The sequence below is a fragment of the Serinus canaria genome, chromosome 14 (assembly GCF_022539315.1).
Source record: "Serinus canaria isolate serCan28SL12 chromosome 14, serCan2020, whole genome shotgun sequence".
Taxonomy (NCBI): domain Eukaryota; kingdom Metazoa; phylum Chordata; class Aves; order Passeriformes; family Fringillidae; genus Serinus; species Serinus canaria.
In genome coordinates this window covers 13,374,700-13,402,252 of record NC_066328.1, presented here as the reverse complement: position 1 = coordinate 13,402,252, position 27,553 = coordinate 13,374,700, and the positions used below count along the sequence as shown (strand labels likewise).

General features: G+C 55.9%; 1 protein-coding gene across 2 annotated transcripts in view; it reads left to right on the top strand.

Moving 5' to 3' along the window:
- LOC103817611 (ATP-sensitive inward rectifier potassium channel 12) overlaps positions 1-27,553 on the top strand; it is a 51,419-nt gene that overhangs the window by 10,837 nt on the left and 13,029 nt on the right. The window contains exon 1 of one of the 2 annotated variants that reach the window (XM_050980261.1): positions 10,067-11,087. The exons of the other annotated variant lie outside the window; for it this stretch is intronic. The gene's annotated coding sequence lies outside the window, so the exon portion shown is untranslated. Of the gene's footprint in view, positions 1-10,066; positions 11,088-27,553 lie in introns of those variants that run through there. 2 annotated transcript variants of the gene reach the window in all.

Genomic DNA, 27,553 nt, shown 5'->3' with positions numbered 1-27,553 from the left:
GTCGGCAGCAATGTGCAAATATTGGAGAGCAGCGTGTGGGGGATTAGTGACTTGGCAATTAAAATATTTGACCTACATCTTGTTGAGTACCAGCAAGGTCAGATGGAGCCGTGCTTCTTCCCAAAACTTATTCCCGAAGGAATTTTAGTGTTGCTGCTACTTCTGTTGGAACAGGCTGCTACTGAATATAAAGGGGAGGGCTCGGGGTCCGGATCCATGGGGCCTTGCGAGGGCTGGACCCCTCAGCTGGGATTTTGGGGGTGCTGGGAGATTCTGAGGGCAGGTTGGAGAACATCTCCACAGCACAAACACCCCACAATATTTACAGGACTCTTCCCCCAAACACGACAGAGAGCAAGCATCTCCTTTTGTTCCTGAGATCGTACGTGCTGAGAATCCTTGTCCAAACAAACGAGTGGGTTTTTCTTCCAGCAAACATCACAGATCTCTTTTTATTTTTTTTAATTTTTTTTTTCCCTCTTCTCCTTTTCACATGTTGTTCGCTCTGTTCTGCAAACAATGTTCTTTTTAAGCCAGGGCAGAAAACTCTGTGTGTGTGCAGAGCACGATGTGACGGCAGGAGCCGGCGATGTCCGCTTGGCAGGGACATGAAGAGGAACTCTCTTATAAAGCTCCTCTCATCCCAAAGCAAGGGGAGGGGGAAGAAAAACAAAGCCCCCCCCAGTACTGCTGGGTTTGGATGGTTTGCTCACAGCTGGGGCTACAGGGACAGTAGTCAGAGGGTTCCTGGACATCCCCAGGCCGAGGTCGGGCACAAACCCTCCTTGGATTTGGATGGTGATGAGTGGCTGTGACAGGGCTGCAGAAAAATGGGAATTTGCTGCTTTGGACTGTGGGCTGTTGATTGTTTCTCCAAAATCCATTTGTATAGCTGGCGTTCCCCAACAACATGGGGAGGATGTTTTGGGCTGTAGTTTGAGTTGTAACAGGGATCCCTTCTTGTGGCTGGGTCCAACAGCTCTGTCTGTTACTCCTGCCCTTGGGAAAGTGTCTGCTCTGAGCCTACCTGCTCCAGGCAGGGCTGCTGAGACACCAACCTGCTGCCAGTCTAAGGGAGCTTGGAGTTCCTGCCTCCTGAAGCTGAGCAGAGGAAGCTGTTGGCATTTGCTAAATAAACCTGGAGGTGATTGCAGCCCCTCGGGTGTGAGCACAGGAAAGGGCTGTGCAAAATCCGTGTGGCTGCTCTGGGAGTTGCTGCTGGCTCTAACACTGGGAAATCCCAATGCTCCTTCCCCTACCTGCTAAGCAGGTGCTCCAGGATGCTGCCTCAGAGCAGGGGAAGCCCAGGCCATTGTTGGTCCCAGCTGATGCTCAAAGCAGAGCCCAAAAACCGAGTGGATCCTCACCTCCCAGTGGTACCCTGACCCTGAGGTTTTACCTGTTGGACCCAAGAGTGTGAGCCTTTACCAAGAGACTCAAGGAACAGGTTTATCCAACAGCAGCAATGCCAGATTTTGGAAGAAGAACAGTTAGAAAATTGAAACCAACAGGTTTGCAGAAACCCCCATGGTCTGTCATCCATATGGAAGTCACTCACCCGTTCTTTCCATGCTGAGGGGGGCCCCACCCTTCCTTTTTGTTCAGTGGGGTGATGCTCCTCAAAAGGTGTGGGGCTGGGGTGAGAAACTCCCAATTGCTGCAGGGGACTCACCTTAGTGAAGGTCATTGATGCTGTTTGCAGTTGTGCTGCCTGCCCTGGTCCTGCCTGGCTTCCCTTGCCTCCCCAGGATCACTCCAGGTGGGATTTGATAGCTTGTCTTTATTGAGGCATGCTGTCCTTGGAGTCTGATAGCAAGAATTTCTTGCAGAGCCATTAATGTCTTCAGGGCTACCAGTCTGTGAGCCAGCAGGGAGCAGGGAATTGCTGAGTTTGGGTAAACTTGTCATTAGAGAGAAAATAGTTCTTCAGGTTCCTCCCTGAGCAATACAGGACTTAAAATAAACCTTCAAAACAACAACAACAACAACAACAAAAAGAAAAATCCAACCTCCTCAACAATATTCACCTCAGCATAGCTCAGAAGAAAAAGAACATCTTTTTTCATTCAACAAATTTTCCTGCAACCTCTCCCTGATTTTCTTTGGGAAATGAACTTCTGGCTAAACCTATTCAATCTCACAAAACATTTCAATTTTGACAAGAGTGCATATTCTGAAGGAACGTGGTTTCATCAGAGTTCCTCCAGCCAGCTCTAATCCCAAATGCCTCGCTGTGACTAAACCTCATTTCTATGTTAAGTACTTGAGCTTGCCTGTAAGGACCAGGTAAAAACTCAATCAGTGGAGGAGCCTCCCTGCAGCTGCCTTGTTAAACAGTGGGCTTTTAAAACTTCTCTCCTTTTTATCTTAATGGAGAAGAAGTGGAAGGTCCCCTGGGGAGAGGCACAGTTTGATCCCTGATAAACCAAGCCAAAAGTTTGCACTGGAACCCTGCTGCCATCCAGGGAGATGTGGGGGCTTGGAGGTCGCTCAGGACTGGGCTCTGGGAAGGTTTTGCTGCTTTGTTTTTTATCATCCAGCATCCAGAATGGAGGGGGAGAGAGGAAGAAAAAAAGGAATTCTTAAGAAGCATCTTTGTTGGGAAGCACAAAGTGCTGGCCTGGTAGGCAGTGCCCTCCTGCTGGCTGCAGTCCTCAGGGAAGGACAGAAATCATTTCTGCCCTGCCACGGACATTTAAAGCTGGTGACAGCCAAATTCCCATCCCAGTGGCACTGGATTTGAGGCATGGGCTGCTGTAGCAGCAGGAGGAGTTTCCTGTCCTCCCAGAGACCCGGATCCCACCTTCCCTGGGTGCTCCACCTCACCTTGCTTTGGCATCCCTGCATTTGCCACCTGAGCATTGCAGAGGGGTGAGCTCCCTTCTGCACAGGAGGGGTTTAGGATTCCCACAGCAGCTCCAGGTGGGAATCAGCCCTTCTGTGTTATCTCTGTGAGCTCCTGCACTGGAGCACCCCAGAGCAGCAGGTACCACCTGATGGGATCTGCTGTGCCACCCCTGCCTCCCAAATGGAATTCCCTGGGATAAACACCCCAGAAAAAGGGAAAGGTGATTTCCCCAGCCCTTCAGGAGCTCCCTGCCCTGGGCTTTGCTGGGTGCTGGGGCTCTGATCTGGAGCATGATGGCAGCTGTGTGTGCTCAGCACTGGCACTGCAGAGCCTGGCACCCATCCCAAACTCATGCAGAGCTCAGGAATTACATGTGACTGCTCAAAATGGGGGAGAGAAGCAACTGGGAAGACCATGGTGCTTTACCTTGGCTTTTTGGAAATGTGAAGTTTTCAGGCAGAGTCAGAATGCTCTGTTTGGAGTTAATTTTTTTTTTTTTCAATTGCCTCTTCTGCTTTGGAAAATGTCTTTTAAATTATCCAGAGGAGAACTGTGATTTACAAATGAGTGCAACAACCTGGTGGGGATCTGGTGCCTTTTGGATTGAACAAACTGATTGAGGCTCATGGAAAAAAAATCTTTATAATTTAGTCTTTCACTTAAAAATAATTTGTTTCCATATGAATGTACAGTTTTAATTTGCTCCACAACCCAAAGAATAGCTCAGCCTTTCATCTGCCTGGCCCTGGGCACTACTGAACCTCTGTTTTCTAAGACTCCACCCTCCAGAAACCCACCACAGGCAGGTGATCCCAAAATGCAGTTCTGTTTCCCACTGGCCTCTTGGCTTCCCTGGCACAGTCCTGGTGTCTGGTGTGAGGTTTTGAGCAGAGGGTGAAAACTGGGGGGTTTGTGCCAGTTTTGTCTGTTTCTTTGCTCTATAAATTGCAATTCCCCTTGGCTCTGGTGCCTGCAGCTGCCCAGTGTCACTTCGTGCTGTGTGCCTGGGGACAGGACCTGAGCAATCCCTAAAGTTTTACCTTTACTGCCATACCCAGATCCCAGCTGCTGCCTGGACCCCTCTGCCCTTTCCCAAACCCTGAGAGCTGCCAGCAACGGGCAAAGAGGCCTTGCCAAGAGCAGGAGAGCACAAATATTGGTGCCTGTGTTCCCCTCTGCCAGCTACAGACCCAAATTCTCTGTCTGCCTCTCTTTTCCTCTCCAGCCCGGGGCTGCTGGTGGCACGGCCAGCTCAGCCAGGAGCTCCAGGCTGATGGAGGAGCTGCTGGTGCTGATTCTGCAGGGATGAATTTAACCTTGCTCCGTGGCCAGCACCGCCCCGGGAGGTGCAGCAGCGCTGGGGCTGCTTTATTTAGCAGCGGGGGCGGGTGTGAAATGCCTCTTGTGAAACTCGGGGCGGGTTCTCAGTGGCTGCAGTGCTCCAGTGACCTGTCAAAGAGGAGCAGGAGGCCGGGGTGGGTCGTGTCCTGTCTGATCCCTCGTCCTCCCGCTGCTGTCTGTGCCTCCGAGCATCCTCCAGCTGATGTCTGACCCCACCGAGCTGGCCTGTGACCTGGTTTGGCACAGGAGGGGATGTCCCGTGGATGGGCAAGTCCCCCAAGCCTGGTGCTGACAGGTAAAGGCAAAATCCCCCTCATTTGGGATTTTCTTTGGCCAAAACCACTGTGGGTAAATCCTTTGAAGATGTGAGCCCGGAGAGAGGGAGGAAATAGTGTCTGCCAGCACAGCCCTCACCACAGTTTTCACCTCACTGAGCAGCCTGGAAGATGCTTCAGTGCTGAAGATGCTCACAGGTTATCCATCCTCTGCATCCTGCTCATGGCCCAGCCCAGCTGGTTCTACCCCTGCTGTGTCCATCCATGGGCTCTCTCCAGCCTCCCAACTCCAGCTGTCTCCAGAAGGCTGCTCAGGACAAAGAGGAATGTCTCTCTCTTGTTTTGGCAGTACTGAGAAATTTGGGAGAGACTGAGATGAGAAATTCCCCCCGTGGTGTGAGCTGAGCACTGGCAGAGTCTCCTGGCTTGGTCTGATGTCTCCATCACTGAGGGGAGTTCTGGTCCAGCCAGCTGTGGCTGGGCTGGAAGTGCTGGCCTTGTAGGAAGGGCTGTTGGGCTCTTCACTCAGCTACCAAGTCCTGGAGGACAAATAGCTTGGGGGCAGAAGTGATTTGTCATTTTGACCCCTTCTTCTGGTGTGTTTTTGCCTCTGGGGATGGGCAATTCTTCTCCACACACCAGAGTTTCCCTGGAGCCTCTCCTGGCACAGCTGTGAGATGGGTCACCAAGGGGGTCTGACAGGTCCATGATGGGGACAGCCCCTTCAGGGCCCCCAGACCTCCTCCAGAGCCTCTGTCCAGGAGGGAATGGCTGTGACACTGAGCTGGCTCCAGCCAGGCCAGGGGTGCTTACATAAGATATTTACTGTGTGCCCCAGGAGTGCCTTGGGAGGAAGCCAGCCTGCTGATTAGGTGACGTCTGCCCGGGCCGGGGGGATTTGCCCTGGGAGCATCTGCTGCCTGCATGGTGGTCCTGCAGGCTCTGCCCTCTGCTCCTTTATGTAAGCAGCCAGTTGAGCTCTCTGGCTGCAGCCTCTGGGTCGTGGGAGGTGCCTGTCTGACCCACAGGGTGCCCAGCCTGGGCTCTGCTGTGAGCAGCTCATCACTGCTGCCTTTTCTTCCTGCTTTCCTGAAATAATCCACACTTTGGATGAGGGGAAGGGGAGCTGAGGTTGTGGAGGGAGGAGACCTGAAAGGGTTCCATGGTTTCTCCTGGGTGCTGTGAGCCCCCAGGGCAGCTCAAAAAGCCAAAGCTATTTTCATCACAACTGGCCCGGGCCATGGAGCTGGCACTGGGATTGTGCACAAAGTCTAGGAATTTCCATCTGCTGCCCCAAATCCTTCCCCAAACACTGCAGGCCATGACAGCAGCAGATAGGCTTTTTTCCTCCTGCTTTTCCATGTTTTTTCCAGTCAGGATCCCAAAGTGATGGAGTCTCTGGCCTGGTCTTGGACTGGTGGCATGCTGAGAGTGCATGGTTTTCCCAAACTGGCTCTGGTTTTGCTCTTCAGTTGTGGATAAGGAGCAGGCTCCCACCTCTGGCCACGATGAAATGCACTGGCCAAGGTCTCCTCAAGTGTTTGTCCATGGGCTGGACCTCTCTGTGTGCAGCAGGGTGGGGTCAGCACCTTTCAACTCCTAAAAAGTATCATGAGCAGCTGGGAAATCCTTGGGGACTGTGCAGAGAGGTGCAAGTTTTATGGAGGATGTGGTTGTTTGGACCAGCACTGCTCATGGTGGAGCAAGGCTGAGCCATCCTGAGCTGAGCTGTGTGCACAGGGAGAAGAGAAGCAGAGGAAGAGTCAGAGGAGGATGCTGGGGAGTGACATTCCCTCGGGACCCTGCTGAAACAAGCTCTAATGGGTGAAATTAAGCCGAGTAGAATGGGAAAATTTCCTAAGATGTGTTAGAGCCTCCCAAGGGGCACGGTGCTATCCCAGCAGCACAGTCCCCAGGGCAAACACAGGGGAGCAAAGCTGGCAGGGGATCTGTGTCCTGCTGTGGGGCAGAGCTCGGCTTTGCAGTGAGCCTGAGCTGTGGCACCAGGGCCGGGATGCGACGGGGGATGCTGCCAGTGTCCGTGTTGTGGCTGGGGCTGGGATCCAGCTGGAAGCTGGATGGATCAGTCCTTCATTAGCAAAATCTGCAGAGTTTCACTGGCTACAAGTGGCATTTCATTTTGTCAACTGGCAGAAATACAAATGTCTTTTTTTTTTTTTCCCTGTGATAGCCATCCTGGGGAGAAATGGCTCACCTGCTCCATAGCTTTTCATGGAATAGATTATTGCTCCTGGCTGATGGTTCCTCAGGCCCAATCCTGCTTTTGCTGTTCTTTCCTGGGTGAGGGGATACAAAAGTGCTGAGCCAAGAGAGCGAGACCTGCTGGGCATGATGCAACCAACCCATGGAGAGCTGCCCCGCATCCCTGCATGGCAATGGCCAATTCTTGCCCTCATCAGCAGTTTCTGGTCCCCAAGACCTCACTTGTAGTGCCAAAAAAGCACCACAATCAAAAGACCTCAGCTTCTGTGTTCCTCCTGTCACCAGCTGGGCTCCTTCCCTGCCCTCTGTCCCTCCTGGTCTCACTGAAGCACACCCAGAAAGCAGAGGTGCACAGGGATGTGCCTTCCTCTATTTCTAGAGAAATCCATGGCAGTGCCACAGCTCACTGCTCTTCATACCCTGGGGTCAGCCTCCCTGAGCACTTTTGGTTGTGCTCCCTCTGTGCTGACACAGCCCTCGAGATGTTCTGGACATGGAGGGCAGGTCTGAGCGTCCCTCTCTCCATCATCCAGCTGCTCCTGGACATCCTTGCCTGCTCTCCCTGGTAACACAAACCTCTTCTCCTCTGCCCTGAGCTATCACCCCTGCTTTCTGCCCTGCTGTGAGCGCTCCAGGGGTGAGAGCAGTGCCCATAGACCCGTGCCATCCCTCCTCCCCTCCGTCTGCCGCATCCCCTGGCCCGCTCTCTTCCCAAATCCCACCAGGATTTGGCTCTGTGCTCCCCTTTGCTGGCCAACAGCTCAGCCTGGCAGGGCGGGCACCCCGTGCCCGTGAGCAGATGGCTGCAGCCAGCCAGAGCCTGGCCCAGGCCGAGAGCTTGGGGCTGCCTGGGCAGGAGAGAGGGGAGCCAGCTCAGATGGGGCTGGAGCTCAGGGCGAGGTGTGGCCATGGCAAAGCTCTGGGCTATTTTTAACCTGGATGGATGAGGGTTTGTTTCCTGAGCTGGCACGTGTGGCTCTCACTGCCCAGTGGATGGGGGGACGTGTTTTGGATCATCAGATGGTAACCCTGAGCCTGCAAATGGCCTTTTTTGGAGCAGAAGTGGGAAGGGAGTGGGGTGCTGGGAGAGAGGAGCTGATATTCCATGGGGATGTCCTGCAGTGGTGTCATGGTTTGGTGTAGCTTGAGTTCTGCATGTTTTGCTGGGCTCTGGAGTGGGTGCTGCATTGATCAGCCTTGGGGCTTCCTCAGCTTGAATTTCCAAGTCCCAGTTATCACACTGGAGCCTTCGATGGGGCTCCATGCCTATTTCCCCCAGCACCCCACCTTCCTCCTGCTGCCAAACCCATTGGAGCAGATGGGCGAGGTGCCATGGGAGCACACCCCTGCCGGGCAGGATTTGTGAACAACCCTGCACCATTTTGGGGCTCAGCAAACCCAGCCTCCTTGCAATCCAGCCGCTAGATTTTCGGAAGGGCCGGAGGATGCTCGGCTGTGTCCCCTGGAGTGCAGGACGGGCTGGTGGCACCCGATCCGAGTGGCCCCGGTGCCCCCAGCAGGATGGGTGACTTAGCGCGTTTCCCCATCACCGCTCCTCCCCCTCGGCCTCCTCCTCTGGGAGCCCTGACATGAATGCAGCAGGAGGGGGGGATTTATGGACGGCAGCCCTCCAATCGGGCCATCCATCCTGATTAAATTAGCCCTAATGGCTCAGCGCTGACTCGCTCACGGCCCCGCGCAGCCGCGCTCGCTGCGGGCGCTCGCCAGGGCTCGACCCCGCCGGGTGCACCCTCCCTCCTTCCAGCCCCTCGTCCTCCTCCCCTCACCTGGACAACTCCTAAAATAGAGGCTTGTGGCAGGGGAAGGTTGGAGCTCCTGGATGGAGCTGTTCCCTGGCTGGGAGCCCACGGGATGTGGCGGTCCCCAGGGCTACGGTCCTGCTCCCACAGAAGGGGACAACGAGCTTCTCCCCAGCCCTGGTGGGAAAACATGGGGAGCTTCTCCCCAAAGCAGAGGGAATCTGGGGCTTACCAGGATGGAAGTCCCAGGCTATCATTTGCATTTCCTGTAGCAAACTTGGGAGAGAGGGATAAGCCACCAGCATGGGCAGGTGATGGGAACACCAGCCTGGCCAGCTGGGGCTGCCCAGCTCCACCCAGCCCTCCCAGCCAGCCCCAGTCTAGGGCTGGGGACCCTGAAGCTGCTCCCCTCACCCCAGTGGGTGCCCCTGGCCCATGGCCAGTCTCCCACCCCAGCTCTGCAGCCAATCTTTTAATCTGTCCTTGAAGGGAGTGTCAGGAACTTTGGTCTGGCACCTCTGGCTGGGCATCGGGGTTCCCTCTGACCTGCAAATCCCAGATCCCTGCTGTTAACTGAGTATCCATCAGGGCTGGGGCAAGGCCCTGCAGTGCTTTTCATCCTGGGATTTTGGTGCTGGTTAAAATTCAGTGTTTCTGAGGTTTGTGGACAAGCCAAGGTGGAGAGGGGAGTGGAGGCAGCACTGGGAGCACTGCCCTGAGGTGTTTGGGAGCAGTGAGGGCACAATCTCCATCTCAGGAGAGGATGGGAGCTGGGCACCAGGAGAGTCACTGCTCCAGGATGCTGTCGAAGGGGAGGAGGAATTGCTGGTCCCAAACTTGTGGTGGGAGCCACGGAGAAGTGAGGGAGAGGCTGCCAAAGAGCAGGGGGGGAGGCAGCCTCTTCATGTGCCGTGTTCTGTGGGGCTTTATGTTTTCTCTGTGACCTGCCAGCTCGTGACAGCCACGCCGAGCAGCGCCGAGCATCGCTGGCGAGGCTGGAGGTCTCCTGGCTGTGATTTCTTTCTTTCTTTCTTTTTTTTTTTTTTTTTTTGAACAAAGCCTGTGAATCCCCAAAAAAGGAGCAGGCAGCAAGGCAGCAGCCCTGGGATCTCGCGGGTGACCGAGTGTGGAGGAAGTGTAGCAAAAATTACAGACGGTGGCTGGTTTGCATCTCCCTCTGGCTGGGAGCCAGCCGAGGTTGTGAGCCCACTGCAGCATCCCTGTGCCTCCCGCTCCCCTTCGCGGGGGAAAGAGGCTGCTGGAGCAAGGTTTCACTTTGACCCTCTCCAAAAAGGCCTCGCTGTTATAAGGGTAGTGTGACCTGGAGACACCCAAAGCCTCCCAAATAATGCTCACCCCCAAAGAAACAAACTTGGACTCCAGTCAACCTTTCAAAAAGAAATAAAAATAATCCCCGCCTGCAATAAAAAGAAGTGGCTCCAATTCTCAGCCCTCCCTCTGCCCCCGTCTCCCCTCCACACACACACACACAACCCCTTGTCCCTTAAACCCGCCCAAAGTGGAGCCTTCAGGGACGCTGTCCCACCATGGATTTCTCGTGGAAGGTGATGGACCGCGGGGCCGCTGCCCCCCGAGCGGCGCGGGGGAGCTGAGATGGATCCATCGGGAAGGGGCTGTTGCTTCCCGGTTCTGTGCCTGCCGGAGCCGGGGCCGGGCTAGAAGAAGCGAGCGGAAGCCATCAAGGTAGAGGAGAGGAAGAAGAAGAAGAAGAAGCAGCAGAAGGGCCGAAGGGCTGGGGCGAAGCAGCCATTAGGAAAGTGCTGATGCAGAGGTTCCCTCGTGTCTACGGGCAGAGTTGGAGGAGTTGCTGTTCGCGGACAAAGGCAGCAGGAGGGAGTGGAGCTTTGTAGAAGCCGGAGCCTGTCTCACTGGGTGTCTGTGTTTCATTCCCTGTCAAAAGCCTGGGAGCTGGGGGGGAAAAAGCAGGGAAGCGGCGAGCTGCAGCGCTCGCTCAGGATCAGATAGCAAGGAAACCAATAGCGGCGAGAAAAAAAAAAAAAAAAAAAAAAAAAAAAAAAGGAGAAAACCAACCCACATCAACCAACCAACCCACCCACCCCTCCACGCTGAGGCTGGAACAGGCAGGTCCCTGCCAACTCCACAGCACGCAGCAAGCAGGGAAGAAGGGAAGAAGTCCACCCTCCCCGGGCAGGAGCGGAGTTGAGCCCGAAGGATATTTGATGACACTTTGGCAACGATGGGTCCCCCAGCATCTTCCAGAGCCCATTTGAGGGTGAAGGCTCCGAAAGCACAGAGGGAGTTTGAAGCTAAATTCACCTGAGTCTGGATCTCTTGGTCGCTGGGATTTATCTGTTTTTCTTTTTTTTCTCCACGGGGAAACCGAACCAAGAAAAAAAGCGAGTTTGCTTTTTTTTTTTTTTTTTCCTTTTTGTTTAATTTTTTTTAATCTCCCTCTTTATTTTTTTTAAATTTTTTTTTTTTTTTTTGAAGAAGATTTTTTTTTCCCCCTGTGGTTGGAATGGAGGGGTTGGGTCTGTGCCTAAGAAGCAGCAGCCGAACGTCGGTCCTGGGAGGAACCCGAGTGGATGTGGGGTCCCCTGCCAGCTAACTCTCCAGGAGCTGCAGCCCCACGGCCGGAGGGACTGGATGCGGTGAGAGGTAAGTGCCGGCTCCGGTGCCTGCCGACCACGGCTCCTCCAGCTCCGTCTTAATCCCAAGTCAGAGGCAAAAACAGCAGTCTCATAGTGAGTCAATCACTTCCACCTATTGCAGCCCTAATGGAGAAATAAGACGGGGAAGTTTCGCAGCGCCGGCTCCACGGGGAAAGTTCCCCCTCACCCCTGTGCCCCAAATGCCACATTAGGGGGGGATGCTTTGCCAAGCGGCGTCACCGTGCCAGTGCCATGGGCCCCCTCCCTGCCCAGCCAGCACGGAGGGTATTGCTGCTGCTTTTTGGGTTCCTCTCCGTGCTCCTGCTCCCCTCTGCTCGCTTCCCCCGGCCAGCTCGCTTCCTCACCCAAAACTTTTGCACGGCGGCTGTTTTGGGCGATGCCCACGCGGGGTTATGCCCCTCGGTGCCCACACAGGGACGTTCACATGTCGGTGTGACACACACACACAGAGCTCCTGAACCTCTTATCCCCAACTCCCCGGGCCCCGCCGGAGGGGACACGCTTGGGGTGAGGCCGGGAGCTGCGGGGCTGGGGGGGCTTGGGAGGCAAACTGCAAAGCACAGGGAAAAATCCGAGCGAGCCGAGCCGAGCCCGGCGGCAGCAGCAGCAGCAGCAGCAGCAGCAGCAGCAGCAGCAGCAGCAGCAGCAGCAGCAGCAGCATAATTGCATCACTGTAATAGTATCGGCGCTGAGCACGAGCCAGGCGAGTAAAATTGTCCAGAAAATGAGCTGTACTAAAGTGGCTCCAGTTAGCAGCACCTGCACGCCTTCACTGGGTGCTCGAGGCCGTTTGTATTTTTAGAAGTCTCTCTTAATTATAGAGCAAAGAGTGTGAGAGGGAAAATGGTGTGTATTTAGCAGCATTCCCGGACAGTTTTGCAGTCAATATGAGCACAAAATCACCAAATAGGGTTGATTTTCTCCCCCCACTTTGCACTTGTGATTTTGAACCACCTGTTTTGCTGTGGTGTCAGCAAACGAGGGCTGGGTGCTTTTCTTTCCTGTTCTTAGAAAGCGTGGCGTGACTTTGCCCGTGAAAAAGATGGGAAGTGATCCTGCTGCTTTCTCTCTGCTCCCCAAAACAACCCCAATATCTGAGACCTTCCCATTCCCATCCCAGGGGTGACACTGCTGGGGACAGGGCGCTCGCATGTCGGCGCCAAGTCTTCTGCAAGCAGCAAAGAGCTGGGGATGTTTTACAGGTCACTGTGAAAAAAAATCCACAACAAGCCCTGCAAGAACTCGTTTTGCTTCTACAAACCTTCTTCCCCTCATCCCCTTCTCCGCAAAACTTTCCAGGGCCTTTTGTTTGGAACAGCAGGTGAAATTCCCTTTGTGTGAGCACAAAGCAATGAAGCCACCAGAAAATAATGAAAACAAGATTAAAAAAAAAAAATTAAAGAAAGAGAAAATCCTTGCCTGCTCTTTTCAGGCCTGGAATAACAGCGAGTGTTCCCATCCATGGCAGATAAGCTTAATAAAGCTCTGGCTTTGCTGGGGAAGGCACCGTAAAGGCCACTTTACTTCTTGCCTCTGATCCAAAACACACTTTGAAATCCTGTGTTGCCTCTGCTGCTCTTTACCCAAAAGAGTTGCTTAGCCTGTGAAGTCAAAGCAGTTTTTTTCTTAGCACTGGAACGACCTAGAGGGTTATGGCAATTCCCGAGGGACCAGCTGGGGTGGGATTTTGGTGTCACTCTGACTCTGGTGCCGTGGTGCTCTGTCGTTTTTGGTGGTGTCACAGGGGGGTTTTCCCCTGTCCCTGCTGGCTGGGGCAGCTCCGCTGGCAGCACAGCAGAAATGCTCCTGCTGCAGATAAACTTCGGAGGAGCTGCTGGGGGGAGCTGCACCCCGAGCTGAAAGCTGGCATTTCCACCCAATTCCCGTCAGCTTTAGGGGCTCTGAGGGTGGGAATGTGTTTGAGAGACACGGGAGCCTCACCCAACCTCTGAGCAGGGGGAACGGGGCTGGGTTGGCAGTTTTGGGGGTGCTGTCTGCAGAAGGAGTGGGAGCACTGTCCCTGTCAGGGGTTGCTGGAGGGACAGTTCTGTCCTGCTCTCCTGTCACCGCTCGGGTGTGTGGCACTTGGAGGGGACACCTTATGTAAGCAGTGATGGCAGCGCCGTGCCCTGGCCGTGCCACCCTGCTCTGCCACTGCCAGGCCTTGGCCACCTCCCCGTTCTGAGGGTCCCCTCTGGGTGCAGGAGCTGCTGGATCACTGTGGAAGGAGCACAATCCCCCTGTCAGGGCAAACAGCCCCAAGCCCAAGGATTTGCCTGTGGTTTTTGCCTGTGAGTTCATGGCTGCACCCCTCCCGGTGCTGGCTCTGCCATCCCCAGCCCTGGGGAGGTGGCACTGGGCTCAAGCCCCTTTCTGGGCTCTTCTGCACCCTGAAGTCCAGCCCTGTTTATGTTTGGCAGTGCAGGCAAGGGCTTGCTCACATGGATGAGGAGGGAGAAATTGTCCTATGAGTGTGGGGACACTGGCTGGCAAAGGACCTGTGTCCCTGTCCCAGATCATGAGGCTGTCTCTCCATCCCCCTGCTCCTCCAAGTGCCCAGGGCATACCCAGCCACCTGCCCTGACCCTGGTGTGCCTGAAATGGAGGAAAAGAGATGAAAAAAATGAGCACTGAGGGTCTTGGGAAGAAGCCCCTGCGTCCCCGGGAGCAGAGCCCGGTGGGTGTCTCATCGCTCCAGCTCCACTCCAGCTTCTGAGTTGGGGTGCAAGGGAGAAAGGTGGGAGTGTGGTGGCAGGGAGGGTCCCAGTGCTGCTCTGCACAGCTCTGGGTGACTGTGGGCTGGTCACCTCCCAGGGATGTGCCCCTCTTTCACCATTCCTGGCTCGTTCCTAGCTTGTTCCCTGTTCCAGCTTGGTCCTGCAGTCCCAGCTTGATCCCAGTTCGCAGCTCACTCCCTCGTTCCCAGCTTGCAGTGAGGCAGGGCTGCCGGTGGGCGATGGATTTCTTGCAAAGCTCTCTCAGATTCCCCCGTTGGACTTTTGAAGCATCTGGTATCACTATCTCAGCGTCATTATGAATTAATTAACATTAATTTCCTGCTCTGGTATCTCCCATTGCTGGGACCTTTAGCCTTGGCTTTTTTTCCCCCCTCTCCTGACATCCTCAAACAGAAATGGCCAGATCCAGACCGTGCCTGACAGAAAGCCAGAAAGAAATCACCTAACTGGGGTGCTGTGGGGGTTTTGGTCTCCCCATCCCTGTCCCCATCCTGGCCCAAGGCAGGGGATGCTGCCAGGATCCCGATGGTCTGGTAGCCAGGATAAGGCTGATCCCGGGGAGCCGTGGTGCTGCCAGCCCTGCCTGCCCCCTCGGCCTGCCCCCAGCACGGGGGATGGGTGTTTTGGGGATGGGTGAGCCGGGTGATGCCGGCTGTGCCACCCCTCACCTCTGTTTCCCCGCAGGGATGCAGGGCAGGTGGGGCCGGGGCTGTCCCGCAGGGGAAGGATCTTCCCTTCAGCTCCGGGAAATCCTGCTCGGGGCTCCCCAGCTTGTGCTGGAGGCACCAGGGATGTTCCTCTCTGGGATGCTGTTCCAGGGATGCTGATCCCAAGCAGGTTGATGGCAGAGGTGCTGTCACAGGGGGGAAAGCAGCCTTCCTGCTGGCCCAGGAAGGCTGTCCTTAGGGATGCCGACCCTCCAGGTTTGTGAGGATGGGGATACAGATGTAGCAGGCTGGGATCGGGGCTGGGTCCTTTGCATCCTGCTCCGTGAGTCACCCCGAGGGAGGCACAGCCCGGGAGTCACAGCCTGACCACCTGGCACCTTCCCTGAGCTCTCACCTGCCCGGGTGAGCCCTGGAGAGCCCAGAAGGACTCAATGGGATGTGGGTGCAGCACCCGCTACCTCCCAGCCCCATCCCACCCCATCCCATGCCCCATTCCCTGCCCCACAGCAGCCCAACCCTCCTGTCCCCCCAGTGCCACCCCCGTGCCACCACCGTGTGCCCCACGGCAGGGCCACAGCAGCCCAAGGGCCGCCCCAGCCCCCCCGTGCAGTGTGGGCTGGGCTGGGGGGGTTCCCCCAAACTCCCAAGCCCCGTGGCTGGGGCGGGGTGGGGGTGGCAGCCCCGGGGGGGAGCGGAGGGACAACCCCGGTGTCCTACATCCCCAGAGCTGGCTCGGGCTTACGTAACGGCCGTGCTGCAGTGTCTGCTCTGCTCAGCGCCAGTGCCACCGGCGGAGCTGCAGCGCGAGCCCAGCTCCCTGGGTATTCGCTTTTTGGGGACAGGGGGAGGGAGGGGGACACCTGCAGGGCAGCCGAGCTTCAGAGAGTGGCCAGGATCTGGAGGGGTTGGTTGGTAGGGCTGGCTGGGCATGAGGTTGAGGTGTCTGCTCCCAGTCCCTTCTGGCAGTGACCTTGGGGGTCAGAGTTCCCCCTGGGTGGCAGCACCCTGTGGAAGGAGGGATTTGGGATGGGGACAGCAGAGAATCCTAAGCCAGAGGTGAGGTTGGAGTCCCTGCTGCACCCCCTGTCACCCACACTGCTGCCTCTCCCCTCTCAGAGAGCACTGTGCAGGTGGGGAAACTGAGGCAGGAGGCTGTGGCATCCTGTGGGGTGCAGGTACCAGGGACCCTCTGGATGGGGAAGGGATGGGGAATTACCAGCTCCTTGGAGAGCCCTGGGTTGGAGATGGCCCAGCTCAGCCCAAGCTCTGCCCCCAGAGCTGGTGTCCCCACTCAGGGCTGGCACAGGGCACAGGGACATGCCGGCACTCGGAGCAGCCTGACAGGGAGGGGCAGCTCTGGGTGTGTGTGACATGACAAGGGCCATGGGGGGACACCAGGCTGGCTGCCGCACCCTCTGTGTCCCCAGTTTGAGTTCCCAGGAAGCCACAGGGTGCCAGAGCTGGGAGCTGTGGGGAGGGAATTCCCTGCCAGGTTGTGCCAAGGCCGTGGTCTGGTGGGGGACTAGTGTGTCACCAGTGTGTCACCAGTGTGTCACCGTGCCTGACCACTGCCAATGCCAGGGTGCACTGGGATCTGACCCAGCCTCAGGCGCTGTGGGTGGGCTCAGGGTGCTGACAGCAGCCCAGGGGCTCAGGGTGGCACCTGCTGGAGGTCCTTCTGCAGCTGAAATGCCATCACAGTCCCACTCTGGCACAGGTCTGCTCTGGCACAGCTGGAAGCAGGAGGAGGGTTTGTGTCCCAGTGGTCACCTGGTGCTCTGGGGACCTGGTGGGTCCCTGGCCCATCCTGCTCATGCAGGGCCATCCAGTGCCACCAGCAGCTGGGCTGTGCCTCCGTTGTGCCTCGTGACCAGTGCTGAGATGGGGGCAATGCCACCACCTGTGAGTGCCACCCACCCTCAGGGGTGCCTGGCAGTGGATGTCACTGCAGGGCTGTGGGAAATCCCAGTGTGAAATACGTGGTGTCATCCATCAGTGACAGCCAGGGTGGCCCCCAGGGACCGAGGCAGTGAGACCACCCTTTTCTCTCCCCCTTTGGCCCTCGTTCCCAGGCTCAGCTGGCATTTCTGCCAGGGCTGGCTGGGATGGAGCCCCAGCACCCCCAGCATCCTGCTGAGTCCCCTGTGCCCTCCTGGAGGGACCCTGCACCCCGAGGCCAGGGGGAACCAAGGACAGCAGTGAGCTCATCCCTCCTGCCTGGGCTGGGAAAATCATTGCATTGTGCTCCCTGCAAGAGGCTCAAAGGCCTTTGGTTCCCTTTTAGGACGTGGCTGGAAAGGAGCCACCAAAACAAATGCCAGGAAAAATAAGCCTTCAGTAGTGGCTACTTTCTTCATGGGATCTGAATGGGGGTCCCTCACCTCACTTGGGGAACCCCCAGTGCTTGGGCTGTAGGGATGAAATCACCCCAACACAGGCCCTTCTTTTCTGCCAAATTCCAACCTGTTGGATGATTCAGATGTTCGGGAAAGTCTCTGGATCGTGCTGCCCTTTGTCCCTGCAGCAGCACAGGGGGACAATCCCCTGGAGGGCTGGGGCACCTGGCACGGTGGGATTCTGCTCCCCAGCCAGGCTGGGATCTGGCAGTGAGGATCTCAGCTGGGCTGAGAACACCCTGCAGCTCGTTACACACACGGGCCAGCTAATCTCCATCTGACAGCGAGTCATCCTTCCCACCGTGCTGAGGGCTGCACTGACAGTGTGGTTAAAGGGGCTGATGAATTAAGTGCATCTTATAAATACATCAGATATTAAAATTCCCGTGTAATTACGGTGCCATGGATTATGTGTGGTGCTGTAAGGGAAGCAACTCAGCAGAGCAAAGGAACGGCAGTGAGAGAGGAGAGGCAGGGAAGCATCACTGCACCCAGCTCTGCTCTGCTGGGGGTAGAGCAGGGGCTGCAGTGAGAGCAAGGCTGAGAGGCCCCAGAGCTCTGCTGGCATCCAGGGCTTGTCCAGGACACTGCAGGGACTGGGGACATTGAGTTGGACCTGCAGAGTTTCGTGGAGAGGAGTGAGAGAGGGCTGTGCTCTGCTTCATCCCTTGCTCTCCCAGGGAGGAAGGCACCCTGCTCCCAGTCTGCCTCTGGCCACACAGATCCACAAGCTTCGGCCATTGCTCACTCCAGCATCCCACTGCTCCCAGTGCTCCCATGTGTGATCAGCAGTCAGTGCTTGAGGAAATCTAAGACAAGAGAACCTGAATTCCCTTCTCCTTCCCTTCCCTTCCCTTCCCTTCCCTTCCCTTCCCTTCCCTTCCCTTCCCTTCCCTTCCCTTCCCTTCCCTTCCCTTCCCTTCCCTTCCCTTCCCTTCCCTTCCCTTCCCTTCCCTTCCCTTCCCTTCCCTTCCCTTCCCTTCCCTTCCCTTCCCTTCCCTTCCCTTCCATTTTTTTCTGTCTCACCCCTCTTTCCCCTTCTGTTTTTTCCCTGCTTTTCCTTGTCTCTCTCCTTTTCCCCTTTCATGCTCCTCGTTCCCAGCCCTTGGGCAGCTGCAGGTGTGTGAGCTGCAGGCTGAGGCTGCTCCAGGTGCTCAAACCCCCCACCCCATCACTCACATCCTCCCATTCCAGCACCGGTGGCACAGGGGGGATTTCTTGGTGCTTTCAGCCCCCCCGCCCCAGGGAGGGGGTGCCACCTGCAAGGGACCTTGTGGTCAGCGTGTCCCCAGCCCGACTTGGCTGCGGAGCTGCCGGAGGAGAGGCTTTGCCTTAATGAGCCGGTGCTGGTTTGCTCCTTAATGATGGGGAGCGGCGCCATCGGCAGACAATTAAGGAGTGTTGTCCTGGGCTCTAATGAGGGCACAGAGCGAGCCTGGGGGGTCCTGTGAGGTGCTGTGGGATGCTGTGGGATGCTGTGGGGTGCTGTGGGAGGCTGTGGGATGCTGTGGGGTGCTGTTGGATCCTGTGGGGTGCTGTAGGAAGCTGTGGGATGATGTAGGGTGCTGTAGGAAGCTGTAGGAAGCTGTGGGATGATGTAGGGTGCTGTAGGAAGCTGTAGGAAGCTGTGGGATGCTGTGGGATGATGTAGGGTGCTGTAGGAAGCTGTAGGATGCTGTGGGATGCTGTGGGATGCTGTGGGATGCTGTGGGATGCTGTGGGGTGCTGTGAGGTGCTTTGGGGTGCTGTGGGGTGCTGTGAGGTGCTGTGGGAGGCTGTGGGAGGCTGTGGGGTGCCACATGTGTGGGCACAAAGCTGGGCTGTGCCAAGGCACCCACCTGGGAGCACCAGTGACCTACCCCACCACCACCCACAGCGCTGCCTCCTCATCCTCTTCTTCCTTCTCTTCCCCCACCCCAGAAGGGCCAAGAGTCACACAGAGCATTGTCCCCATCGTGTCCCCATCCCACACGTGGTGAGGACACGGGGCCCTGTGCTGCCTGTCTTTGCTGGTGCAATGGTGTTTGTTCACTAATTAGCACAATCTGGCAACCCACACCGTTCTCCCAGTCATTAATTATTATTAATTATTTGTTATGCAAATAGGGTTGAGGAGCACAGTGCTGAAGACAGCACAAACACAAACAGTCCCAGGCCTGGGTGTTTATGTAAGGGTGGGCAAGGTGGGAGGGCCTGGAGCCACCCAGGCTCTGAGTGCTGGCCCCTGCCTGGGGTCCCCTGGGAGCTGGGGACATGCTGGTGGCATCAATGGCAATGGGTGTTGCAGGGTTGGTGCTGGAGAGGACTGCAGGAGTGGTGGATGTGGGCTGTAAGGGGGAAATGGTGCTTTTCAGGGCCCTGGGGGAGGAAGGTGATGACCCAAGGGTGGAGGGGGTTGTGTTGGTGATGGGAGGCTGAGGAAGGTGCTGCTGGCAGAGGTGGGAAAGGCAATCTCTGTGTTTTGTGGGTGCTGAGGATGTCCTGTCCACTCTTTTCCCTGTGGTCCATCCCTAGGAATGGTGTCTGGGGAGAAGTTGGGATGTTTCACCAAAGCTGGTTCAAGAAGTGGCAGTTTCCTGTCTCCACCCCCCAGCTGGATGGTGGATGGGGCTGGGACCCACCTGTGCATCCCTCCAAGTCCACTGCCTGGTGCTGATGGGGCATTATTTTGGTGCTCCCCACCTTCCCCTTCCCCTCCATCTGGGGCTCTCTGCTCTGACCATGGCTCCCTTCCCTTTGCATGTCTCTGATCTCACCATCCACCCCAAATGCAGCCCCCCATCACATCCCTGTGCCACAGAGCAATAGCACCACTGGCACCGTGCCACAGGCACACAGCCTGGCAGCAGCAGGGCCCTGCCCAAGCCCTGCTTGAGCAATGGGGAAGGGAACTGAGAAAAAATGGAAATTAAAGAGAGGAAAGGATTAATAAGGATCCTGCCTCAACCACAATGGCTTTGTTTCAGGAGAGCTGATACCACACGCTGGCTAACGCTGCTCCTCAGAGGGTTTTGGGAAGCAGAGAGGTTTTGGCCATGCCCAGGTGCAGATCTGGAGTGCTGTGAGTGAGGTCTTGGTCCCTGCCCAGCCACGGATACTCCCTGGTGTCCTGCTGCTGTCCCCAGCCAAGTGCTGCACCATGAGGCCACCGTTGGCATAAAGCAGAACCCTGGCAGAGTGGAGATTTGGGGGAAGAATTGTGTTCTCACAAGGCAGTGCCTGTCCTGCTGTGGAGCCGTGGCCTGGGACATGGGACAGCCTGGAATCTGGAGGGCTGCTGGCCCCTGCTGCACAGGGAATCACCCCACAGTCTGGTACAGTTCACCCTGACTACCCTGAGCACAGAACCACCTGTGTGTTTCTAACAACTCCCTCTTGGAGCACCAAGCTCCATGTGGATCACCTGTACATCCGTGTATGTCCCTGTACATCCCTATCCAGCCCTGGTGTTATTTGCTTTTTGCACTTCCTAGATCCCTCAGTCGCTGCCCCATAAGGCTCCTTCCTGTGTTTCCTCCATCCCGGGGGTATTTGCCCTTTAGAGGAACATTTCTTTAGAGGCATTCCCAGCAGGGATGGGAGAGGAGCAGCACTTTGCACAAGCTGTGCTCAGAGCTGCAGCGACGTCCCGACAAAGCTCTCCCATTATTCCTGTGCCTGATGTCCGTGGGGAGCTCAGCCTCTTTTCTTCCTTCTCTGCTGCAGGAATCAGCTCTGGCTGCTGCCAGGGTTATCTCCATCCTCCAGCTTGCAGCACGCTCTGCTGGTTCCCCGTCCCTCCGAGGGCTGGGGCTCGACCCCGGCCGGGCAGCACGGGCTCCTGCAGCGGAGCACCAGGGCTTTATTCTCCCATTGCCAATAATGAACTCAGAGATAAAATCAGGAGGAAAACTGAGGACTTGTGGAAGTTCCCTGCCTGCCGCCTGGGCACTCGTGCGTGCCCTCTGCCCCATCCCGATGCCAAGGCGGAGCCGGGGGCTGCAGGGAGGGCTGGAGCCAGATGCCTGTTCCTAATAAAGCTCGGCTCCCGCCGTGAGCCGCGCTCAGCCTCGCCCGCTCCAGATGAGAACGGCGGGGAAGCCGCCGCCGGTCGGACCGCGTGGTACACGTGAAAAGCGGCTGAAGGTGAAAGGCTCTTACATCTGTGCACTGTCCGTGATTTGTGGCGTGAGGATGCTCTGAGGAGCGTCGTGCCCCGGCCCTGTCCCCCGTGGGGGGCTCAGGGGGCTGCGGGGGTCCGAGGCGCGGGCGGAGGCCGGGGCGCTGCGTGGAGCGCAGCAGGAAGGAAGCGCTCGGCGAGGACACAGCCAGCACTGCGTGCACGTCCTTACATGTGTGCTATTTTCAGCTTGACGGGGAGCAGGCCAAGTTCTCCAACAGATTGAGTTGGGAGCTGAAATCCTCCTCTCCTCCTCCCCGCTGCCCAGCACCCACTGCCTGCAGGCACGGCGGGTCCGAGCGCGCCGCGGGCACCGCGCTCCGCTCCGCGCGGTCCGTGCTCCCATCCGGAGCGAGAGCATCCCTCTCCCTCTGCCAGTGGTGCTGCTGCCCCACATCGTAGTAAGGCCGCAGGATCTGGCCTTGCTCAGGGACCAGCGGCTGCAGCTTCTCCCTTCCCTGCTTTGGGCTGGTCCAGACACCTCCACCAGCATCCTCCCAAACCCAACCCCATCATGGATCTTCAGCCTCACCCGCCTTTGGCTTCATCACACACATTCCCACCTGCTCCGTCCTTGCTTTTTTCCCAGCAGAAAATATCCTTCCTCCCCTTCCCAAATTCCCCCTTCCTCACCCCCATCACTGTGACCCCTCCAGAAATGCAGCCATGTCCTCACCCTGTTTGAAATGCAGGAAAGAAACCCATGTGCAACTTACTGTCTCGGCACCCTGTAATCATTTTGTCAGCCAAAAAGCACTTTTGTCAAACCCCCACAGGCAAACTGGGAGGGGATGGATTGGAAAGAGGCATCTGACAACACGCCCTGCTTTTTCCCCCCTTTACCCATCCGGGGTTTTGCTTTACGTGCGGGACAAGCATTGGGTTTTTCTCTCCTCTCCCTCTCCATGTGTTTCAACAACTGTGCAGAGAGAGCGAAAGGAATAAGGGAAATGTTGCAGGAAAGCAGCAAGGCTGGAGAAAATGTATTGCCAGAGGCTGGGTCTGCTCAACAAAGTGCAATTACGCAATGGGAGGAGAAAGCTGTTTGGGCCCGGAGAGGGGTTTCCAACCAGGACTAATGGAGCCCCAGGCCTGGTCACCTGGGATGGCCCCAAAATGTTCAGGTGCTGGGGGGGCATTAAATGGCTCCTTCTGTCCAGCACATGACCTGCTCTGAGGGGTTTTACAGTGGGAGGTCAATGGCATTGGCTTGCTCCATCCTCAAAGCAACAAACTCAGTGACAGTGGCTGCCTGGCCCAATCCTCGGAGCCCCAACCTTTCTCCAGGGCCAAGCCCCTAAAGGAGACAGGGTTGTCCTTGATGTCATCTGTCCCACTACAGCTTCAGGAGGGGTGTCCCTTTCTCAGTCCCTTCATCTTCTCTGATGAGAGTCTGGGGTCACAGCAGCAGCTGACAACAGCCCTTTCCTCCAGGAAAAGGGTGGAGGCAGTTGGAGTCAGCATTTCATACGGCCTTGAGGACAGATGGGCTTCCCAGGGACAGGCAGACAGTGTGGGGGGGACAGGCTCTACTCCAAGTATGGGGACCTCTGATTTGGGTTCTGCAGCCTGGGAATGTGGCTCTCCCTGTCTTCCCTGCTTTTCTTTTGGCTGGCACTTGCCCAAGCACAGGGGCGAGCTGCCTTTGCCAGCCTGTGTCACATGAGCACCATGGGGAGTTTGCACAGAGCCGATCCCCTCTCCCTAACCTTTCCACTAATGAGGAGGCAAATTCCTGGGATGGCTGCAGCGCTGGAAGGTCAGAGCCATCACAGCCTGGCAGCCCCATGGCTCTGCCCATCGTCCCATCCTCCTTTCCTACATCCTTAGTGGTTTGGGGTGTAAAGAGGAGCTGGGAACGGGATGCTCCAAGGAAATCTCATGTCCAGGATGACTCCATTGACTGGAAAAATGATGCACCACAAAGCAAAGTCGAGCCCTGCCTAACGACCAGGCAGTCATTAACTCTGGCTGAAGTGTTTGCAGGTCTCCAACACAGAAAAAAAAAAAAAAAATCCCCAGAACCCACTTGCAAATGCTGCTCATCTAATTAGGGTACCAGGAAAGGCTCATCCATCCTTATGTGTCCAGTGTGTCCTCAAACACGCACGTGAAATCCGGGCCATCAAACACTCGGAGCCGGCGTCGCAGCGAGACGCTCCCGTCCGGAGACAGGTCTTTAAATCATCCCCGAGCTCTGGGAAAACTGCAGACAGCTCCAGAGCGGAAAATGAAAAGGCAAAACGTTGCTCCTGGAGCTCTTGCCCTGAATTATTTGCTCAGCCTTAATAATGAGTTACGCACAAGCCAGACTGAAGCTGCTCAGATGGTTTTATGGGGAGAACCAGCCCGGTGGATGCTGAGGAGCAGTGCCTGGGACCTTGGTCCTCCAGCACCTTTGGGAATTGATGTGCTCTGGGAAGACAGGCTGGGAAAAGAGGGGAAAAAATCCCTCTTTAATGGGCTTTTGTGAAGTATGCAGGTGTGGGAACTGGGACTGAAGCTTTTCATTGATTGTCCTGGAGCTGGAGGGGACAGCGGTGGTGGAGATGATGTTGCTCTATCTCCGCTGGCCCTGTTGCTCCCATGGGTGAATAACTGGCAGGTACCAGCAGGGAAAACTCTGGGCTGTTTCCCTGTCTTATTCTAGGCTAGTTTGACTAAATTTGGCTCGTTTAGGATGAATCACTCTAGCACTGCTGGTTGTGACCTGCTGGCCACTGTGCTTGCTGAGCTTCTACAATTTCTCTTTTATTGGTGAAAATGAGAAGTTGCTTTTTCTGCCCTTTTCTCTGGGATCACAGATTGCAAATAATGATTGCCTTAAACACAGGCTATTTCTCAGCTTGCTGGGGATGGGATTGCTGGGTGTTCAGTGCTGGTGGCACCAGGAGCCAGGCCAGCTCTGTGTTAACATGGTCCAACAAGCATCTTAATTTTACTCTCTGTAATTTAACTCTCCTTTATTTAACTTTCCCCTTTCTCAACTTCATCTTTTCTAATGGAGCAGAGTGGATGAGGTCTTGCCACGAGCCATGTGTTGCATCCTGCACACCGGGCTCTGGGTTGGTTTCCATGTGTTTCTCATGGAAAGGTGATGCCTGGGCTGTATCCTGCTCTGTTGAGCTGCAATGGATCTCATTTTCTCTTGTGCCCGATTCCATGGGATCACATGGAGCACAAGGAGCTGTTCACACTGAGTGCCTGTAGCTGAACACATCTCCCTGGATTTATTGGTTTCTCTTTGCTGCTTTTTCTCCCTTTTCCTTTCCATGGGATTATTTATAGCCAGGCCAACCCCGCTCCCACCCTCCTCTCCCTCCAACGTCCCCAGGTGTTGCCTTGAGGAGGCAGGTACCTTGTTCCCAGTGAAAGATGCTGTCAAGGCTTAGCCCAAGGGCACAGGTATAAAACTTCCTGCAGGAACAATTTGCTGCAGGAATTGTGCTGAACCAGCCAAACTGGGTGGTTTCAGGGGATCAACCAGGACTGTGCTGAGATGATCTCACCCGCTCGCGTCCAGCCTGATCCCATTGCTTGTGTAACTCAAACATGTTTTGTAAGGAAAATCTAACCTGATGATCCTTCTCCCTATGGACTAAGCCAGGACCTTACTTTGGTGCTTCTGGCAGTAGCAAAATATGATTTTTTCCCCACAGCTTCTTCTCTTTGTGACTCCCATAAGAGCCCTGAGGATTCTGCGATGCCAGGTCTTGGCCCTGAGACAGCAGCAGATCTGGGCACGTGGTTAAAGGTGCAGATGAGACACTTGGGGACATGGATTAGTGGTGGCCATGGCAGTGCTGGGTTAACTGGGTGATCTGAGAGACCTTTACAACCCTAATGATTCTGTGTGGAGCAGAAAGGCAGGGAGGTCTCCAGGAACCCAAAGAGTGGCTCTACTTTCGCCTTGGGTCTGTCAGGACCCAACAACCTTTGCCCCAAATGGAAAATGTTCTTTTGGGGTAAAAAAACCCCAACAAAACATGAAAAAAAAATCAGTAGCTGTGATGCCATCTGTGTCTGCAGTGTGGCACAGCAGGGGCAAGCTATGCCCAGACTGCTGAGCACCTATGCCAGGGAGCTGAAAGAGGTGGCACGAGCCTTCCTCCTCATTTTCTCCCCCTGGGAGAGGAATGTCCTGTTTCTCTTGGGAACGACAGATCTCCTTGGCATCTCTCTCTTTAGAAGCTTTGATTTCTTTTCCAGCTCTCTAACCTCAGCAGCGTGTCTTGGATATTTTTTTCTCCCTCTGGTCCCCCTCCTGTTGATCCCAGGGGAAGGCTGGTTGGAAACCTCTCCAGCAGCCCAGGCAAGAGGCAATGGAGGGCTGGGGGCAGCAAGTTGCCAGTTCATTTGTTTTCCTCGATAGGGTTTCAAAAAAAAAAGTGATGGGCTGATGAGTTTGGAGTCTCAGGGGGGCAATTTCCCTGGCAGCATCCAAGTTGTGTCACCTCTCTGCTTGGCTCTGTGACGACAGTGTTGATTTGAATTCTTCCAACTTAAGACTGATTTAAATGATGGTGAAGTTGGGGGGTGGCGTGTGGGAGTAGAGCACTGAGCGCTATTCTTTTTCGGTTGTCATATGCCTCCATAAAGACTTCTTCTGCCTTGGGGATTTGCATAGATCCGTGGTCCAGATTGTGCTGCAAAACCCACCGGTGGTCCTCAAAGCTATGGCAACGCTTCTGTGCTGGCTCCTGAGGCAGATGAAGCTGGGAAGTTTAGGTGTGTTTGCAAGTCTTCTGCCATCATTGTTCCTTTTTGCGTTTGGGGGATGCAGATGGGGCTTGGAGGGCAGCTGGGGGACCCCACTCCCCTCCTGACTGACAGCTTTCCCTCTCCTCTGCAGCCCCATGCCCTGGGGAATGTCTGGCTGCATCTCCTATTCTATTCTATTCTATTCTATTCTATTCTATTCTATTCTATTCTATTCTATTCTATTCTATTCTATTCTATTCTATTCTATTCTATTCTATTCTATTCTATTCTATTCTATTCTATTCTATTCTATTCCTCTTCAGCATGCTCTGCTTCACTGAGCTCTCCCAGCCTTGCACTCCTAACCACTCTAATTTGATGGCAAGATGGTGAGGTCAGGAAAAAAAACCCCAACATTCTCAATGTTTTTGTGAAAAATAGGTGTTTGGGTAATGACCTCATGGGGAGGGAGGCTGCAGAGTGAGCCAGTCTCCTACCAGTGAAACCGCAGGAGGCGAACGAGTGGGATTGTGCAAATGTCCCAGCCACAGGGAAAGCTTAATTCAGTGCTTGTAATAGCTGAGGACACGCACATCTGTAGGGAAGCAGGCTCCCTTCCTCGCGCTGCTCCCAGAAGGGCTTGTTTGTTTAATTTTATCTCGCCGAGAAAATTATAAAAGGAAAAAAAAAAAAAAAAAAAAAAACAAAACCCATACAACCACCACTCTGTGGTTTTACTCAGCTGCAGCACAAAACCACCCCAGCGGAGCCTGGAGAGCGCCGGGAGCGAAGCCCTCGCCTGAGCCCAGGTATTTCCGTGGGGAAGAGGGGCAGCGAGGGGCCGTAGGACGGCGGCAGCCCCCGCGCTCTGCCAGGACCCCGCTGCCTGCTGGCACAGGGCCAGGCAGGATGGAGCCGGCTGTAGGAATCGTCAGAGCTGGAGAAATCCGCACATCGCACTGGCTAATCTGCCCTCCCACCTCCACCCCGTGCCGATAGACCCCACTGCCCAGGGCAGCGGTACCCTGGCAGGAGGGAGATATTTGCCCTTTGAGAGGCTGGAGGAGGATGGGGGTCTCGGGGCCCCCAGCACAACAGCCTGGCTTGCCGAGGTGTCACCAATGCACCTTCTGGTAGAGCAGAGTGGGCAAGGTCGGATTTTGGGGCAGAAAGTTGAGATCTTTGTGGTGGTTGGCGCTCTGCAAGCTGCCATGTAAACCCCGCCACAGAGATGGCTGGTGCGGCTGGATAACGTGGGAGCGCCTGTGCTCTGGTTTCAGCTCATTTTCCTCGCTGTTATTAGTTTAAATTTCCGAGGGAGCCTGGGCTTGGCATCAGACGCTGACATCCTTTAATTTAACAAATGTAAAAGCGGGACCGTTTCCAAGTGGAGTGATTAGAAACGTCCCGCTCCGTCCCGCAGCCGCCGTGTCGGGCGCTGGCCGGGCCGTCGCCCCGCGCTGTCACCGCCACCCCGCTCCCCCCGCCGGCGGGGCTGCGGCTGAGACCTCCCACACTCGTCACACGGGTGTGACATCCCATCGTCACCATCCCTGCCCGCTGCTCTGCGCCGCCGGGAGCTGCCGATGGGCCAGGCTGGCGAGGAGCAACAGGGGGGCTGGATGCAGGAGCGCAGCTCGCCGAGGGGAGGGACGGGGCCGAGCCCCCCGTGCCACCCCCACAGCACCCCCTGAGATCCCGTCCCCCCTTTGCCCTGGCAAGGGCCTTCTCCGCCTCCGGGTTTGCGTAGGAGGGCGCGTGTCCCCCTTAAGCTGCTTAATGAGGGTTAA